Source organism: Rutidosis leptorrhynchoides, chromosome 6 (assembly GCF_046630445.1).
Source record: "Rutidosis leptorrhynchoides isolate AG116_Rl617_1_P2 chromosome 6, CSIRO_AGI_Rlap_v1, whole genome shotgun sequence".
Classification (NCBI taxonomy): domain Eukaryota; kingdom Viridiplantae; phylum Streptophyta; class Magnoliopsida; order Asterales; family Asteraceae; genus Rutidosis; species Rutidosis leptorrhynchoides.
The window spans coordinates 297,962,037-297,981,891 of NC_092338.1; positions in this window are offsets into that span (position 1 = coordinate 297,962,037).

Here is a 19,855-nt window from a genome sequence, read left to right on the forward strand (position 1 = left end):
AAGTTGACGAGGAAGAGTGCTAAGTTCAATTGGGAAAACGAGCAAGAAATTGCTTTTCAATTATTGAAAGAGAAGTTGTGTCAAGCTCCGGTGTTAGTGTTACCGGAAGGCGTCGAAGACATGGTGGTTTATTGTGATGCCTCCTTAAATGGGCTCGGGTGCGTTCTTATGCAAAGGGGTAAAGTCATTGCTTATGCCTCTCGACAATTAAAGGAACACGAAACGAGGTACCCGACTCATGATCTTGAAATGGCGGCGGTTGTGCATGCGTTGAAAATTTGGCGCCACTACTTGTATGGTGTCAAGTGTACGATATATTCGGATCATAAGAATTTGAAACACCTTTTTACTCAAAGGGATTTGAATTATCGTCAACGTAGATGGATGGATGTGGTGAAAGATTATGATTGTGAGATACTTTACCATCCGGGTAAGGCGAATGTGGTCGCGGATGCGTTAAGTCGAAAGACTCAACATCCGGCGATACGTGTAACATCGTTACGTTTGATTATCACTAACGACTTTCTTGAAAAGATGGTTGAAGACCAAATAGAGGCTTATGTTCACGATAAGCACACGGAACGAATTGTGGGCCAATCGGAGTTTATTACTATGGGTCCGCGGGGTTTGTTGTCCTTTCAAGGAAGGGTGTGGGTACCTAAGACGGGTGATTACCGACGGGTGCTACTCGATGAAGCACATAAGTCGAAATATTCCATTCATCCGGGCGCGACGAAAATGTATCATGACTTGAAGAAAGATTATTGGTGGCCGGGCATGAAACGCGATGTTGTAAAATACGTCGAACGATGTGTTACTTGTTTGCAAGTTAAAGCCGAGCATCAAAAGCCGTATGGTAAGTTGCAACCGTTAGAAATCCCGAAGTGGAAATGGGAGCACATTACCATGGATTTCATCACTAAGTTGCCTAAGACGGCGAGGACTCAATATGATTCGATTTGGGTTATAGTGGATCGGTTGACGAAAAGCGCTTTGTTTCTTCCCATTAAAGAAGCAATATCGTCGGAGACCTTGGCTAAGTTGTTTATCAAGGAAGTGGTCGCTCGTCATGGGGTTCCTATATCTATTATCTCGGATCGAGATACCCGTTTTACATCTCGATTTTGGGAGAAGTTTCATGAAGATATGGGTACACAATTAAAGTTGAGCACGGCGTATCATCCTCAAACGGACGGTCAAACCGAACGTACGAACCAAACTTTGGAAGATATGTTACGGGCGTGCATTATCGATTTCGGTGGTAGTTGGGATGAGCATCTACCTTTGGTGGAATTTTCGTACAATAATAGTTTTCATACTAGTATCGGGATGCCACCGTACGAGATGCTTTATGGTCGAAGGTGTCGAACTCCCATTTGTTGGGGAGAAGTGGGACAAAGGGAAATCGGGAGTACCGATTTGGTTCTAGAGACGAATAACAAGATTGATATTATCCGGGAGCATTTGAAAAAGGCTCAAGATAGGCAAAAGTCGTATGCCGATAAACGTAGACGGACGATCGAATTCCAAGAGGGCGACATGGTAATGCTTAAGGTTTCGCCATGGAAGGGTATTATTCGATTTCGAAAACGGGGAAAGTTAGGTCCTCGGTTTATTGGGCCGTTTAAAGTCTTAGCTCGTGTTGGTGAAGTTGCATATCGATTGGAATTGCCCGAAGAGCTTGCGGGGATCCATAACACGTTTCATGTTTCTCACCTCCGTAAGTGCCTTGCGGATGATTCTTCATGGATGCCTTTAGATGAAATTGAGCTAAACAATAAGTTGGAGTATGTTGAAGAGCCAATTGCAATACTTGATGAAAAGGTCAAGAGGTTGAGGCATAAGGAGGTTAGGACTTTTAAAGTTCAATGGCGGCGGAATAAGGGTTCCGAGTTCACTTGGGAACCTGAAGAGTTTGTGTTGGTTTATCTTCCCGCTTGTCATGCGGCATGGATTGCGAGGTCGCAATCCGAATAAGTGGGGAAGAGTTGTAAGACCCGATTATTTATAGTGTACATATGTGTATATAAGTGTAATGTACGGTATTTGAAACGGGGTTCTGTTGCGTGTATTTAAAATACAAAAGGAGCTGATCTGGCAGGGTTGCGCGCCGCGCGGCCTTATGGCGCGCCGCGCCAATTGTCTGTGACAGATCCCTTTCTCTTTTAAATTAGATATTTTGGGGGTATTTTGGTAAATTCACATCAAGGCCGAGTTTAATGCTTGGTTCAGTAGTTTGGGAGCTCATTTACTCCCTTGTTCACCAACCTTATCACCTCCCAATTTATTTTAGTGAGAGAGTGAGTTTTAGAGAGGGAAAGCTCACTTTGAAGAGGAAGAAGAGGGTTTCTTGCTAAAGCCCAAGTTCTAAAGTTGTTCATCTCGTCATTATCTTCGTTTTGGTAGTTGTGGTATGCTCTAATCTTAATTCCTTTGTTTAATTCGATTTAGGGCTAGGGTTTGAGTCAAAGGTGGACATAAAACCCACTTTTGGTTAATTTTGGGTATTCTTGGGTAATTTGGGTCATATAGACTCAATATTGAGTTACCTAGGGTTTTGGAAGTGTTAATTGATGTTAGAGAACCCTAATTAGCTAGTAAGAGGGTTAGAACACCATGGTTTATGTGAATGGGTGTAAAAGGGTTAGTGGTTGACCCAAAAATGGGTAGGTTGACTTTGAAAGTGCCAAATGGGTCAAATTGAACTTAAGCTAATTAATATGTGTAGTTGAAGCCTAAAACTAATGTTAAAATGTGTAAAGAACCTACTTTGGTTAATGATAGGGTTTTGTGATGAGTTAACCCGATTTTAGGGTTAAGGGTGCAAATGGGTCGGATTTGCACCATAGGTCAAAGTGGCTCTAGGAGTGAGCTTTAGAGTGTTGACCAACTTGAGTTATGATTTTGATATTGTGATAAATGTAATAGGTGCGTTACATTGAAGTGTTCAAGCTCGGTTATCTTTCGACAAGAGATTTTGAGGTGAGTGGAATATCTATATATGTATGTATATGATTTATGTACCGTGTTGATGGTGTCACATAGCCGTTTTGTGACCAAGGTTGTGGGACTTAGCCGTATTAGTCCATGTTTTGTACTAAGGCACATAGCCGTGTTTGTGCATTTAGTGGCGAGTAATAGCCGTGTTTTACTCCCACGTTGTTATTTGAGTTACCCGTACACATAGCCGTGTTGGTGTACGAAAGCGTGAGTAATAGCCGTGTTCTACTCACATTGAGCAAGTGATGCCATAGCCGTTTTTGGAACACTTGAGGGGTGATGCCATAGCCGTTTTTGGAACACCTCGGGGGGTTAGCATGCCATAGCCGTTTTTGGAAGCTAACGAATGTTATGAACATCGATGACTTGTTTCGCGAAGTCGTTCCCTAGCGAAGAGATTGGTTAACCATGATTTATTGTTGTTCATACTAGCATTTGATTATTGTTATGAGTATTTATGCTATGATTATTGCTAGTGATACGTTTGGTGATACTAGCTTGCTTATCGAGATTTGTTATGTGTTATTTGATATCGTGGATGCGTGTGGGTAAGTTGTATATGCATGTATATATATGTTTTACTCACTAAGCTTTGCTTACCCTCTCGTTGTTTACTATTTTTATAGGTTCCGGTGTGGACAAGGGTAAGGGCATCCGGTTGGATTAGAGATCCCGTCTTATTTAGTGACGCTTTTGGGATGTGATGATTTCGGAGTTTGACCGAGACTTGGGTAGTTTAACCCCAAACACCATGCTCGTTGTGTCGTTTGGCAATTAAACCTTTCGTGGTCGAAACTCTAATTTGTATTAAACATTGTATTTTAAACTTAGTGGCGTTTTGGGCACGTGTGGGCCCCACTTTGTAAAACTCGCTCAAACCTTAGTTATGTGCTAGTTTTACGTATATGAATGTATGGTTAAAAGCGTTTTGGCTAAAAATGTCGGGAACTAGTCAAACATTTTCGTTAAATAGACTTCCGGGGACAGCGGGCTGTCCAGGGGATTTGGCGCGCCGCGCGGCCATCTGGCGCGCCGCGCAGATGGTCTGCACCAGAAATTTTTTTTTTGTTTGAAATTTCGTCGTGTCTGGTCGGTTATGGTTTGGGTTGTTACATTATGTGCATAGTTGACTCGTAATTTTTAGTCCGTTGCGTCGAGCGTTGAGAGTGGACTTTGGTCCCGGTTCCGGATTTTCGAATGTCCTTGCGTACAATTTAATATCTTGTATTTTGCGTTTCGCGTCTTATACTCTTGTAATTTTGAGACGTTTCTTATCAATAATTGGAACCTCTTTGATTGTACTTTGTACTTTTGAGCTTTTTGGTCATTTGCGTCTTCAATTCGTCGAATCTGTCTTTTGTCTTCACCTTTTATTATTTAAACGAATATTACTTGTAAATAGAACAATTGCAACTAAAAGCTTGTCTTTCTTGAGGGATAATGCTATGAAATATATGTTCGTTTTTAGCATTATCAAATATTCCCACACTTGAGCGTTGCTTGTCCTCAAGCAATATAGTCTTGAAATAAAAATACTAGAATCACTTCTTTATTCTTCACACTTTGTACATCAGTGATTTCTATACGGCGGTATGAACAATGGTAGTAACGTTGTGGTTTACAGTCCCACATGACTATAAAAATTTAGATCCTTAAGGAAATTAGATCTTTATGAAAACATTTGATCTTTTTGAAAATTAAATCTAGCTTTTACCCTAGATAAGTTTTTTGGAATAACCCTTCACCGTTGTTTTGCAAATTGTTTTTTGTGGGTTTGGTGGGTTTTATATTTGAAAATTTTAGCTCAAAACTTGCGGTTTTGTGTCACCCACTTGCTAACCTTGTATTGGGAAAGCAACACGTCCAGTATACTTGCTCCGTATATTACCTTTCGGTAAACTACCGTCCAGTTGTAAAGGAAAGCGTTGAACAAGCAACTGTTAAGGCAATGTCCCCTGACATGCTTTTAATTATGGTCTATAATGTGTTGGATGCAATTACTATCCTTTGTAGGAGCAATAGTAAAGCTCACCTAATAATTTTTCAGTCTGGCACAAGGTCCTGTCTTTGACCATGCTATGCAACCATCGTTCTTACAGTTGACACCCGATTTGGTTCAGGTGACCTAATGAATTCCAGGTGAATTCCTAGGATTTTACGTTTAATGGTAATGAATGCATTAAAAAATTGGGTTTTCAGAAAACAAATAGGTTTGTATTTTGATCAAAATATTTTCTCGTTCAAGCTCGAGTTTAGATATCATCGAATTCCATGAGTTTGTAATTCTCAATCTTTAAAGTCAATCTCAAGGATTGAGTAATATCAGGCTTAAAGGCTGATTTTTGATCTTTTAAGGAGATTATCCTTTTTGGGGATCTGGTTCATTAGTCTTATCCAGCTAATTTGCACGGCGCCCTCTCTATTTTACAAGACAGATCCTCTCATGGTTAGGATAAGTCTCACCACTTGGCGACCCTGTTTGATGCTGAGGTCCGTGGATTTCCTGCTGATTTTCGTGATGAGATTTCTAGATTTTTCGTCAACCTACAGCTGGTCTGGATGACAACTTCTTGACCTAAATCAAGAAGTGCGTGTCTTTTTCGGAAGACTTTACTTCCTTTTAATGATGGAATTGATTCATCATGTAGATCCATCTTTCTTTCAAATATATTACAGTTTTTCGGGTAAAACGGTTAATTTTGTCCAAAACAAAAGTATCTTCAATTATTTGTACAAAAATATGTGATATATGTTTTTAAATAACTTGGTAAATTTTTCCCACACTTGGCTTTTATTTTCCTTTTTATTGTCCTCTATTCCATTTTAAATGAATTCTAACATTTTGGTTTGTTTCTCAATTTATGTTCTTTCCGAGGTAACAATAATTTCGGTGTTAACACCTAGTTTTATCGTTCATAAATATGTATAAACTTGATTTTGAATTCATTTAATTGAAAATTTTGAAAATTTTTACTAGAATTGGGTAGTCAGTATATAAGACTAGGGCTGTTCTTTATTATCAAAGAGCACTAGATTCTAATACAACTACTGCGTTACTAGTATTTTTAATGGTAACCAAGTGTATAAGGTAAAAATTTTAAAAATCTGAAAGAATTTAACCCTTTCCACACTTAAGATCTTGCAATGCCCTCATTTGCAAGAAATCAGTAACAATTTAAATTATTGAGGGTGATTAGCGTAGAAAAATGATTAAATTTTACCAAAGTTTCCAAAAATATTGTCGTTTGTTTGCTGAATGATAAATGGTGCACATCATTTGTTCATTCCGTCTTGTTGTTACATCACATTTGTTTTTCATTTTGTCGTCAAAATTAGTAGCTTTTGCTGAACTTAATGCCAGTCTTTGAAAATGCGCTGTTTTACCTTGTTGTGTACAATTGACAATATACATACATACAAATACAAACATGCATGGTAATTTGAAATGGGACTTAAAATCCCACTTTCAAATCAAATATGAAATATTAGTACAAAATAATAAAAATATTAAACAATACATTAATGTATCACAATATCATATGTTTAAACATAAATAAATAAAAATAATAAAAAGATAAAAATCATAGAAATCACCAACTGAACTATATCAATCTGGATAGGGGTTCCAGTTCATGTCGTCGTCCGGGTTCCATGCTTGGTGATAGGTGTACTGGTAGGCCTGGTTAGGGTCATAGAGAGTATATGGTGGTCTCGTCTCGGGCTGGTGTGGAGGATAGTAAGCGGGTCGGGTCGGAACGTAGTGATCCTGAGGTGATAGCCGGCTCATAATCTGACGCTGATGATAGTCCTATCTATCATGCTGTCGTTGCCTGGAATGCTCGTAATCATTCCGGGCTTGCCACTGCTCCATCTGACGAAATCTCTCCGCGTTTGTCATATCTACCTCATCTATATGCTGGTAGACGTTAGTCATAGCCTCCCGAATGACATCCCTAATGTCATCCACTTCCTCCATTTCCTCGTCTGAACCTCTCTCTACCTAAGGATGATTACCTTCATAGGGTACTGGCTAATTGCGTCTACTCTTTAATACCTTAGCACCCGCATAAACCTTCAATCCTAAAGGCTCGACCTGTTCCCTACATTCCAAAAGTGGACCCCCTTGGTTCCTATCTACACCTAAGTATTCTCCAATGAGAGTAACAAAAATACCTCCTCCTATAATCCCCCCTTCCTGTATTCCTTCCATCATTTTTGACAAATAAAAACCAACACAGTAGGGGATATTAACAAAGCTTCTTGGGTCTCGAATACACTTTAGGTAAAATAAATCATGTAAGGTCAATTTTTCCTTGTTGTGACCTCTCTGTGTAATCGAGTTAGCCAAAAATCTATGAGTTATACGAAGCTCGGCTTTGTTAATATGTAAGTAGGAATGTTTTCCTCCCAGTGTAAAAACATTATAGTTTGACATACGCCTCCAGACGGCGTTCGCGTCAAAATTCCTATCTACCCTTTCACCACGATAAATCAAATTCATACAATCGGGTAGTAGCAATTCACTAGGAGTGTAAATCTGTAATGCCCTGCCCATGTCCAGCATGGACATCCTGTACATCCTACGACCAAGAATAAACCTAAGAAAACTTCTATCATCTAACCTATCTACATCTACATTTAACGCTATAGTACTCATCAGCTCAACACACCATTCCTTATATACAGGTCTACAAATGGTGAATAGACATTCCCAATCAGGAAAAGAAGAACTACCATACCTTTGGATCAGATGGAGTCTAACTTGGTTAGCTAGTTGGACCCTTTCCAAAGGATCCCAATCGATTACTCTTGGCACCTCTACATTTTTCGGTAGCAGTTTGAATTTGTTACTTTGATATGATGGGTAATCTCTCCAGCTTCTATCGAATCTCAGATTAGGATGTAACGTGTGTTCAGGAATTGTTGGGTATTCTACTGGTGGATGCATCGGAAATATTGTGAAGGCATCAACAAATTGTAGCGGATCATAATAAGGTACGTGTTGATCAGGCTGTTGTTGTGGTTCCTGTTGTGGTTCTTGTTCAGGTTCATATTGCATTTCAGGTTCAGGTTCAGGTTGTGGTTGTCTAGATGATGATGTTGCACCATCAATATCTGTAAATCTCTGCAAAACACATTAAACACAAAATTTGTGCATCCAAATATGCATTAGTGTTAGCAAAATAACAAATTGAAACAATTACAATAACATGTTAAATCAAAATTAAACTTATATACATTTTCACAATTTTTACAATTCTACACTTTTTCAAATAAGCCTTTATGAAAATGTATACAAAATTCATAAGTATTTAACTCAATTAACATGTCAAAATAGTCATTACTGACAATTAAACAGGTCTCAAATGGCAATTATATCAAATTAATCAAGTTCATGAATTTTATACCTAAAAAGTCTACTTTAATTCTCAAAAATCATGTTTAGGATCAAAGTTTGGATCATTTAGCTACCTAAACATGTTACACTACTTAATTTAGCAATAATTCATGACAAAAATCGGCCATAACCTGTTTATATCAAAAAGCCCCAAATTGCTCAAGAACACAAACCTTAGATTTCTAAAAATTTTGAAGTTTTTGGCTTCAAATCATGTTAAATAGCATCAATCTAGGTTATACATGCATAAAATACTAACAATTTAACTCTAATTACACTAGAAACTAACAAAATCAAATTAGGAAAAATATAGCTCAAGAACACTAAAAATCAAATTTAAAGAGGTTTAGGGATGTAATTGTTACCTTTCTTGATAAACTTCTGAACAATTTCATGTTTAGACCGGATTGTAGCGAGAAATTTGTTGAATTTTCGTGTTAAAATGATGAATTTAGAGGTGTTTGTGTGTGTGTATGTTCGTATTTTGTGTGTGTGTGTGTTATGGAGACAGCAGCAGAACTCGTGAGCTCTTCTATCTGGCCTGGATTCCAGCTCCATGCGATCGCATGGAGTTGCAGTGTAAACCCCATGCGATCGCATGGGGTCCGGGTACAGTGCTTTTCACCTTTTTTTTATAAAAACCTTATAACTTTTAAGATAAAAATCAAATTAAATTTTAAAAATTTATTTCTTTTTAGGATGAGGGCGTTTCGGATCGTTGTCCTAGTCCGTCCCTCGACAAAATTTTAAAATTTATCATTTTTAAGCTCAGTTTTAAAAGCAAAGATTTTTGGGTTTTTTTTAAATGTTTTTGGCATACTTTAATTCAATAAGGCTAAAAATAATGATAATAAAAGTTCTCGTCCCTCCCTTGGGTAAAGCAATTTCGGTTCAATGACCTAGTCTTTAACTTACGACGAATTTTAAAAATCATATTTTTAACTTAACGAAATAAAGTAAATTTTTATTTTTAAATTCACACCAAACTTAAGTTTAAAATGCATAAAATTAAAAATTCATTTTATTAAAAATTCATACCAAACTTATATTATATTTTTGTTTTTATACATACAAACTTATATTAAAAATATTAATTTTTCAAATATTTACAAATTTAAATATATTGATTTAAAAAGTTTACAATAATAATTTTATATTAATATATTTATTTAAAAAAACAAAGTAAAAATAAAATTAAAAATCTTTTTGGTTTTTTTTTTTCACTTTAATCAATCAAATATTATCAAAAATATACGCCCCTCTTTTCGGTAAAGTAATTTCGTTTCCATAACCTAGTTTAACTCATGACGAATTTTTGAAATATTTTGGGTTGAATGATTAAAGATATTTATACCTTAAGAATAAACGGTAAATTTCGCAGTGATGTAATAAATTTTTGTATGATATCAATAATTTCGGTCTCAAAACCTAATTTTATTGAATACCAATTTAATACTTTATAGCGAACGATTTAGCGTTTATTATCAAAAGGTTAAAAGCAATAAAAATAAACCTAAAAACTGTACATACTTACCTGTGAAATAAAATTCTTAGTGACCTGCTTTAGCCCACTCATAAGATAGTCGAACTAATTGGTTTTCCAAAGCTACAAAGGCGTAACCTCGAGCATTTAACCTTTTTTTTTCGAAACATATGAACGGTCCATCTCTGCATAAAGTAACAAATTCGGTATTTGAATATGTTTGATTATTTGAACATTTACCTTCGTGTGACCATTTTCCGCATTTGTGACATCTTTCAAGGTGTCGAGCTCTTCTTTTCGCTACGGATTTTGATTTTCCTTTACCAAAATGTAACTTATTATTTTTGTTCCTGGATTCTTTTCTTACTCCGTCCAATTTACCTCTGATTAATGATACCAATTCACTTGGAAGGGTGTCATTATTACGCTTAGTGATCAAAGCGTGTAGCATTAGACCATGGTTTAATTCACAGGAAGTCTTCATCTCGTAAAACCTAAAAAAAATAAAAATTCAGAATGAGGGGAGAAGACTAGTTCTTTAGGGTCTGCTAGGGAAAGACCATTCGGATTCCATTCTCGAGAACTACACGAAAACAGAACATCTAACTCTAACAGAAATACATATTATCCTTTAAAGACTTGATTCTCCCCACACTTAGTTAGCTGTGGTGTCAAAATTGTGATTAACTTCGTTGTCAACTTCCATTGGACTATCTATGTAATATTTAACTCTGTGACCATTAACCTTAAATTCAATCCCATTTGAATTTATTAATTCTACTATTCCGTATGGGAAAACTCTTTTGACTATGAATGGTCCAGACCATCTTGATTTTAATTTTCCAGGAAATAACTTGAATCGTGAATTGAAAAGAAGAACTCTGTCTCCTTCTTTAAATTCTTTTGAACTTCTGATTCTTTTATCATGTCATTTCTTCGTTCTTTCTTTATAGATTAACGAATTTTCGTATGCTTCATGTCTCAATTCTTCTAATTCGTTTAGTTGACTTAATCGTAGACGTCCGGCTTCATGTAAATCCAGATTACATGTCTTCAAAGCCCAAAAATCTTTGTGTTCAATTTCTACTGGAAGATGACATGATTTTCCGTAAACGAGTCTAAAAGGTGTGGTTCCAATTGGAGTTTTGTAGGCTGTTCTAAAAGCGCAGAGTGCATCCTCCAATTTCATGGACCATTCCTTCGGATTTGATCCTACAGTTTTCTCTAGAATACGTTTTAAAGCTCGGTTGGTATTTTCAACTTGTCCACTTGTTTGTGGATGATAAGCAGTGGCGATTTTATGAGTTACTCCATATCTTTTGAGAAGTTTTTCAAGTTGATTATTACAAAAATGAGTACCCCGATCACTTATTAAAGCTTTCGATGTTCCAAACATTGCAAAAAGATGTTTTAAAAAGTTGACTACAACTCGTGCATCATTAGTCGGGAGAGCTTGTGCTTCCGCCCATTTAGATACATAATCAATGGCAACGAGAATGTAGAGATTATTATGAGATTTTGGAAATGGACCCATAAAGTCAATACCCCAAATGTCAAATACTTCACATACTTGAATGACATTTTGTGGCATTTCATCACGTTGACTTATTTTTCCGGCCCTTTGACAAGCATCACAGGATTTGCAAAGGAGGTGTGCGTCTTTGAAAATTGTAGGCCAATAGAATCCAGCATCGTAAACTTTTCTTGCTGTGAGCTGAGGCCCATAATGCCCTCCTGTTGGTCCTGTGTGACAATGGTTTAAGATTTGACTAGCTTCATCTCCGAATACACATCGGCGTATTATTCCATCGGGACAACTTTTAAACAAATGTGGGTCTTCCCAGAAATAGTGTTTTATATCACTAAAGAATTTCTTTCGTTTTTGGTACGATAATCCTTTTTCAAGGAATCCACACACTAAGTAGTTTGCATAGTCTGCAAACCATGGAATTTCATTATAATCTATCTACAATAGATATTCATCAGGAAAGTTGTTTTGTATGGCTGATTCATTTAGAACTTCTAATTCGGGATTTTCAAGACGAGAAAGATGATCAGCGGCGAGATTTTCTGCTCCCTTTTTATCTCGGATTTCAATATCGAACTCTTGTAAGAGTAAGATCCAACGGATTAATCTTGGTTTGGCATCTTGTTTCGAAAATAGGTATCTAAGAGCAGAATGGTTGGTATAGACCACCGTTTTAGCTAGAACGAGATATGAACGAAATTTGTCAAAAGCAAAGACAATAGCAAGGAGTTCTTTTTCAGTAGTTGTGTAGTTCATTTGTGCTCCTTGTAATGTCTTACTAGCATAATAAATAGGTTGAAATCGTTTTTCAATCCTTTGTCCTAAAACGGCTCCCATTGCAAAATCACTTGCATCGCACATAACTTCGAATGGTAGATTCCAATTTGGTGTTATCATGATCGGCGCATTAGTGAGTTTCTCTTTAAGAATATTAAAAGATTTTATGCATTCATCTGAAAAGATGAATGGAGCATCCTTTTCTAGGAGTTTATTCATAGGAGTGGCAATTTTAGAAAATTCTTTTATGAAACGTCGGTAAAAACCGGAATGCCCTAGAAAACTCCTAACTCCTCTAACATTGGTGGGATGTGGAAGTTTAGGAATTACATCTACTTTAGCTCTATCCACTTCAATTCCTTCCTTTGAAATTTTATGACCAAGAACGATGCCTTCCTTAACCATGAAATGGCATTCTCCCAATTAAGTACTAGATTTGATTGTTCGCATCTAATAAGCATTCGTTCAAGATTAATTAGACATGTTTCAAAAGTATCACCGAAGACTGAAAAGTCATCCATGAAAACTTCCATGCATTCTTCTATCATGTCGTGAAAAATCGCCATCATGCACCTTTGAAAGGTTGCAGGGGCGTTGTAAAGTCCAAATGGCATGCGTTTGTAAGCAAAAGTACCATAAGGGCACGTGAACATGGTTTTCTCTTGGTCCTCGGGTGCTATTAGAATTTGAAAATATCCGGAAAAACCATCAAGAAAACAATAGTAACTATTTCCGGCTAATCTTTCCAACATTTGATCAATGAAAGGTAAGGAAAAGTGACCTTTTCTGGTGGCGTCATTTAATTTTCTATAATCAGTACAAACACGCCATCCTGTTACAGTCTAGTAGGAATAAGCTCATTTTTCTCATTTGTGATGACAGTCATGCCACCCTTCTTAGGTACGCATTGAACTGGGCTTACCCATGGACTATCAGAAATTGGATAAATTAAACCTGCATCAAGCAGTTTAATAATTTCTTTCTTAACAACATCTTGCATATTAGGATTTAGTCTTCGTTGGCGTTGCACATACGTTTTATGACCTTCTTCCATAAGGATTTTATGTGTGCAATACGAAGGACTTATTCCTTTAATGTCATAAATCTTCCATGAAATAGCTGGTTTATGAGCTTTTAGCACAGTAATGAGTTAAGATTTTTCATTTTCAGTAAGAGAAGACGATATTATTACAGGTAATTCAGATTCACCATGTAAATAAGCGTATTCCAAATGGTTTGGAAGTAGCTTTAATTCTAATGTCAGTGGTTCTTCTATCGATGATTTATATCGATATATGTCTTCTTCTTTTAACATTTGAATTTCTTCTGTTGTTCGTTCATATCCATTAGCCATAAGTGTAGCTAACATTTCAGTTTCATCAATTGGTTCAGTTTCTTCTCCTAAAGAACATTCTCCTGTTCCTTGTAATTCTGGAAATTCTTCTAACAATTCTGCATGTGAATCTATAGTTTGAATATAATAACATGTATCATCTGCAGATTGCGATTGTTGCATGACTCTATCAACAAAAAAGGTAACACTCTCGTCCTCTATACTTAAGGTCAGCTTCTTACCAAACACGTCTATTATTGCTTTGGCCGTGTTTAAGAATGGTCTTCCAAATATAAGAGGTACTCGAGAATCTTCTTCCATATCCAGAATAACAAAATCTACAGGAAATACTAAAGTACCAACTTTAACTAGCATGTTCTCCATTATCCCTCTAGGATATTTTACTGATCTATCTGCTAGTTGTATATTTATTCGTGTTGGTTTCAATTCTCCAAGGTCTAGTTTAAGGTATAGTGAATACGGCATTAGATTTATACTAGCACCTAAGTCTGCCAATGCTTCTATTGAACTAAGACTACCCAGAAAATATGGAATCATGAAACTTCCTAGATCTGATAATTTTTCTGGTATCTTATTCAACAACAATGCAGAACAATTAGCATTCATAGTAACAGCTAAGAGTTCTTCCATTTTCTTTCTATTTATGATTAGATCTTTCAGAAATTTAGCATATCTAGGCATTCCTGAAATTACATCAATGAAAGGAAGATTGACATTTATCTGTTTAAATATATCCAAGAATTTAGATTGCTTGGCTTCAAGTCTCTCTTTTCTCATTTTACTCGGGTAAGGAAGTGGTGGTTGGTATGGTTTAACATAAGGTTTAGCCTTAACTATGTTATCTTCATTAACCTTTTCAACTACCGGTTCTTTTTCTTTATCTTGTTCAGGTTGTGGTTCTTGTGGAGTAGGAATAGCTTCATCAGAAATTACAGGTATTTCAGGTGGTTTAAGTGTAATACCACTTCTTGTGGTAATGGCTTTAGCTGTTTCATTCCGGGGGTTAGCATTTGTATCACTAGGTAAACTTCCCGGTTTTCTTTCACCTATCAACCTTGCTAGGTTGCTCACTTCTTGTTCTAAATTTTGAATCGAAGCTTGTTGATTTCTAAATGCTTGAGCATTTTGTTCATTGGTTTGTTTCTGAGATGTGAAAAACTGAGTTTGAGATTCAACTAGCTTCGACATCATATCTTCTAAATTTGGCTTTTTATCATCGGTTTGTAGTGGTTTGTTTTGAAAAATAGGTCTTTGCTGGTTGTAAGTATTATTGGATACTTGTTGATTACTTGGACCTTGTTGGTTGTTGTATGGAACATTTCGGTTATAATTCTGGTTTTGATTGTAGATTGGTCTTGGCGGTTGATAATTATTCTGATAATTATTTCCAGGCCTTTGGTTTATGTATGAAACATTCTCTCTTTGTTCCATTGTTAATTCAATACTGAGACAATCTTTTGTCAAATGTGGTCCTCCACACTGCTCACAACTAATTCGTATTGAGTGAATATCCTTAGTCATGTTTTCCATTCGTCTCTCAACAGCATCTATCTTTGCTAAAATGGAATCAAAGTCATGGCTAGAATCGGCTCTAGCTGCTTTAGATGATCTAATGATATCTTTTTCTTGGTGCCACTCATGTGAGTGGGAAGCAGTGTTATCAATAATTTTGTAAGCGTCAGTTGCGGTTTTCTTCATAATAGAACCACCAGCTGCTATATCGATGTCTTTTCATGTAGTGATGTCGCATCATTGGTAGAATATTTGTACTATTTGACAAGTATCTAAACCATGTTGCGGACATCCTCTTAATAACTTTCCAAATCTTGTCCAAGCTTCATATAAAGTTTCATTTGGCTTTTGTGTGAACGTAACAATTTCTCCTTGAAGTCTTACGGCTTTAGATGCCGGAAAGAATTGTTTAAGAAAATTTTCAACTAAAACATCCCATGTATCAATCGCCCCTTCAGGTAACGATTCTAACCAATCTTTGGCTTCTCCCTTTAAAGTCCATGGAAATAACATGAGATATATCTGTTCGTCCTCAACTTCTCTTATTTTGAATAAAGTGCAGATCCTATTAAATGTACGAAGATGTTCATTTGGATCTTCCTTCGGCGCACCACTAAATTGGCATTGATTAGTTTCCATGTGTAGGATTTGTCCTTTGATTTCATAATCTGGCGCATTAATGTCTGGTTGAGTAATTGCGTGACCTTGGCCAGTGCGTTTAGCTCGCATTCGGTCTTCCATACTTAGAGGTTCCAGATTCTCCATTATTGAATTTGTTGAATCTGAATCACTAGAGGATTCTGATTTAATGGTTGGTTCCTCAACAATATCTGTTTGAATGATTGGTGGTTCCAGAGGAAAGATTAATGGTTCAGAATCTCGGAATCATCCCTGAATATTCTCCAGATTCTCAATTGTGAGGTCGGGTTCAAAAAATGGATTATCGGAAATTTGAATTGGAGTACTTGTTCGACTGGATGACGATTCTAAAGAAAAATCAACGGCGACAATATTTGCTAGATGTCTTGATCGAGTTACAGGTGGTGAATGTACAAAAGGTGGTGAATGTTTTGCTCGGTGCATTCACTGAATATCCTATTAGTTATAAAAGATAAAAATTATTTAAGTTATCAAATTAATAGACTTTTCTGCTTTTTCCCACGTTTCGAATAGCCAATAGATGCAGCAGGGAGCCAGAACCCTTTAAATCGGAAGCTCACAACTCAGCTACTAACAAATCCAACTATTACTACGAAGCAGAAAATTTTAGATGTCTATTAATTTAACTGCTTAAAATAATTTTTCGTTGAATTTTAAAGAAATTTTAGAGAAGAAATAGAAAATTCTATGTCCTAAAAATAGAGTGTCGAGAAATAAGAAAGAAAAAGAGCGCGTCGGAAAACGGCGAAAAATAAAATGTTGAAAAATAAAATAAGAAAGTAGCGCGTCGAAACGTCAAAAGGAACTAAAAACTAAGAATTAAAAGTTACGTCTAAAGGTATTAAAGCTTAAAGGAATTCTATATCCAAAACGGCAATTACTTAAAAAGGTACTAAAATATAAAAATGGCGTCGCAAAATTCTAGAGCACCTAAATCTTAGTCTAAAGAAAAAGCACTTAAGGGATTTTACGGCAAAGCCTAAAAAATCTAAAAATAAAAATAACTATGGCAAAAACTATGAATTAAAACTAAATACGAGAGAAAAATACAAAAATTATGCTAAAACGAATAAAAAGATACAAAATATAAAAATAAACTTAAGGTTGTAAAAAGTACAATTTTTATAAAAATATTATTTTTATATTATTTATTTTATAAAACTATTAATTTTTATATAATTTATAAAACTAAATAAACTAAATAATACAAATTAATAATAAAACTAAAACTTAATTAATTAAATAACTAAACCCTAATTAGGGTTTTGATTAAATAATAATAATAATAAAAATATACTCCGTAATGATTGCTGTTACCAGTCAACTCTGGCGTGTCAGACAGGGCCATGCGATCGCATGGTCCTCACGTTGAAAATCCATGCGGTCGCATGGAGTAGGTTTCTGAGCCAGGATATGGGCTGCTACAGTGATCGGGCCGAGTAGGTTTATATTTTTTTCAGTTTTCTGTTTTAATTTAAATAAAAAATAAATAACTTAAATAAAAATTTAATTTTAAAAACTAAAATAAAAAAATACTTTTATAAATTTTTAACAACTCTTAATAACAAATATATAGATTTTGTTTTTCTTTTTATATTTTTATATTAAAACGTATATTTTTATACAAAGAGCTTAAAAAAATCTTTTTTTTTAGATAGCGTTTCACTTCCGGCGTTTAAGCTTTCCCCGGCAGCGGCGCCAAAAATACTTGATGTTTGCGAGGTGTACTAGGAAATAGTATTTTTTTACAACGAAATACTATTAAATACGATACAATTTTACATAAGATATTTATTTATTTATAGAATGGATATACCTAAACCTTGCTACAACACTTATAGGCAGTGTACCTAATCGTTCCGTAGTGTAGTTTTTAGTAAGTCCGGTTCGTTCCACAGGGATCTTTTAAACAAGCTTAACGCTATATTTTTAAAAACTATATTTGTAAAAATACAAAAATATATAATTAATATTATTATTATAAAAAGGGGGTTTTTACCGTTTAATGACCGGTTTGTCGATTTTAAAACTTTTAGTCGCAGTTAAAACCTAATGTAAAATATTAAAAATAAATACAACTTAATTTAAAGCGTAAAGTAAATAACGATAATGAAATTGCCATAAATAAAAGTGCGATAAATAAAATAACGATAATTAAAGAGTACGATAATTAAAAATGCAATTAAATAAAATGACAATAAATAAAAGTGCGATAATTAAAAGTGCAATTAAATATGAAAATAAAGAATTATGCTTATTTAAACTTCCGTAATCATGATGTTCGACGTGTTGATTTTAGTTTATTCCCATGGGTTAATTGTCCTTTGTCCTGGATTATTCAATATGCCCGTCTGGTTTTTGTCCATAACAGTCCATCGGTCATAAATTTAAAGTGCGAGTGTCCTCGTCAAATTATCCTTATATCCGAAATCAAATATTCCAACTAATTGGGGACTTAAACTGTAACAAGGTTTTAATACTTTGTTTAATAATTACACCAGGATATCGACTGCGTGTAACCCAAGGTTTTAATACTTTGTTAACAATTACGCCAAGTGTCCTTGTACATAATTTCACCCCTGTTTTAATAATTCCATAGACTATTAATCCATTCCCGTGTCCGGTTAAATGAACGATTATTCGTACATATAAATATCCCGCTCATCGTGTCCGATCGAGTGTATATGGTTATTTATAGGTACGTCCAATTGTAAATCTTTATATTAAAATTAACAAACTATCATTTAGTTAAACAAATATAAAGCCCATTAATAACCCATAGTCTAATTTCCACAAGTGTCGTTCTTTTGTCCAAACCACAATTATGGTACAAGGCTCAATTACCCAATTTTAAATATTTTAGTCCAACATAATGATTACTTCATCTTAAATAAGCATAATAATAACTTAGCTACGAGACATTAAATTAAAAATAACATTAACCATAACTTACAGTGATTAAAAATAGCGTAGCGTTACACGGACAGAATTTCGACTTACACCCTTACAACATTCGCTAACATACCCTTATTATTAGAATTTAAAATTAAAATTAAAATTATAATATATATATATATATATATATATATATATATATATATATATATATATATATATATATATACGTGATAGATAGAGAGATGGAAGGATATATGTTAAAAACTGAGCCAAAACACGCGAATTTATAGCACGTGGCCTGGATTTCAGGGCCATGCGATCGCATGGAAAAATAGCCTACAGGCCATGCGATCGTATGGAGGTAGGTATTAGCTCACACTCCTTTGTTTTCTTGTTTTCCGACGGTTTATAATAATAATATAATATATAAATAATTTATAGAATTATTTAAATATTATATTATATTTATGTGCATAGTTGACTCGTAATTTTTAGTCCGTTGCGTTGAGCGTTGAGAGTTGACTTTGGTCCCAGTTCCGGATTTTCGAACGTCCTTGCGTACAATTTAATATCTTGTATTTTGCGTTTCGCGTCTTGTAATCTTGTAATTTTGAGACGTTTCTCATCAATAATTGGAACCTCTTCGATTGTACTTTGTACTTTTGAGATTTTTGTTCGTTTGCGTCTTCAATTCGTTGAATCTGTCTTTTGTCTTCACCTTTTATTATTTAAACGAATATTACTTGTAAATAGAACAATTGCAACTAAAAGCTTGTCTTTCTTGAGGGATAATGCTATGAAATATATGTTCATTTTTAGCATTATCAATATGTTAAGGTCGGTTACCAAGCCAAGCTATGAAAGCAATGAAAGTGAATGTTATGTATCGAGAGAATGATTTTATACACAGGTTATGTGTATGTTATTTTTGTGCACAAGATATGTGTACGGTTACTAAGATTTATGAAAGATGATTTCGTACACGAGAAAGGTGTACTGTATTTAAAAGATATCGCATGTACATTACAGGTGGGTATAGGATTCGGGCCCATTTGTATCATGCAGCATTTAAATCTTGTGGTCTATCAAAATAATGAATTTTATTGTTTTATGATAAACTTATGAACTCACCAACCTTTTGGTTGACACTTCAAAGAATGTTTATTCTCAGGTATGAAAGAAATCTTCCGCTGTGCATTTGCTCATATTACATGGAGTCCTTCATGGCATATAGAGGTCAGAGCC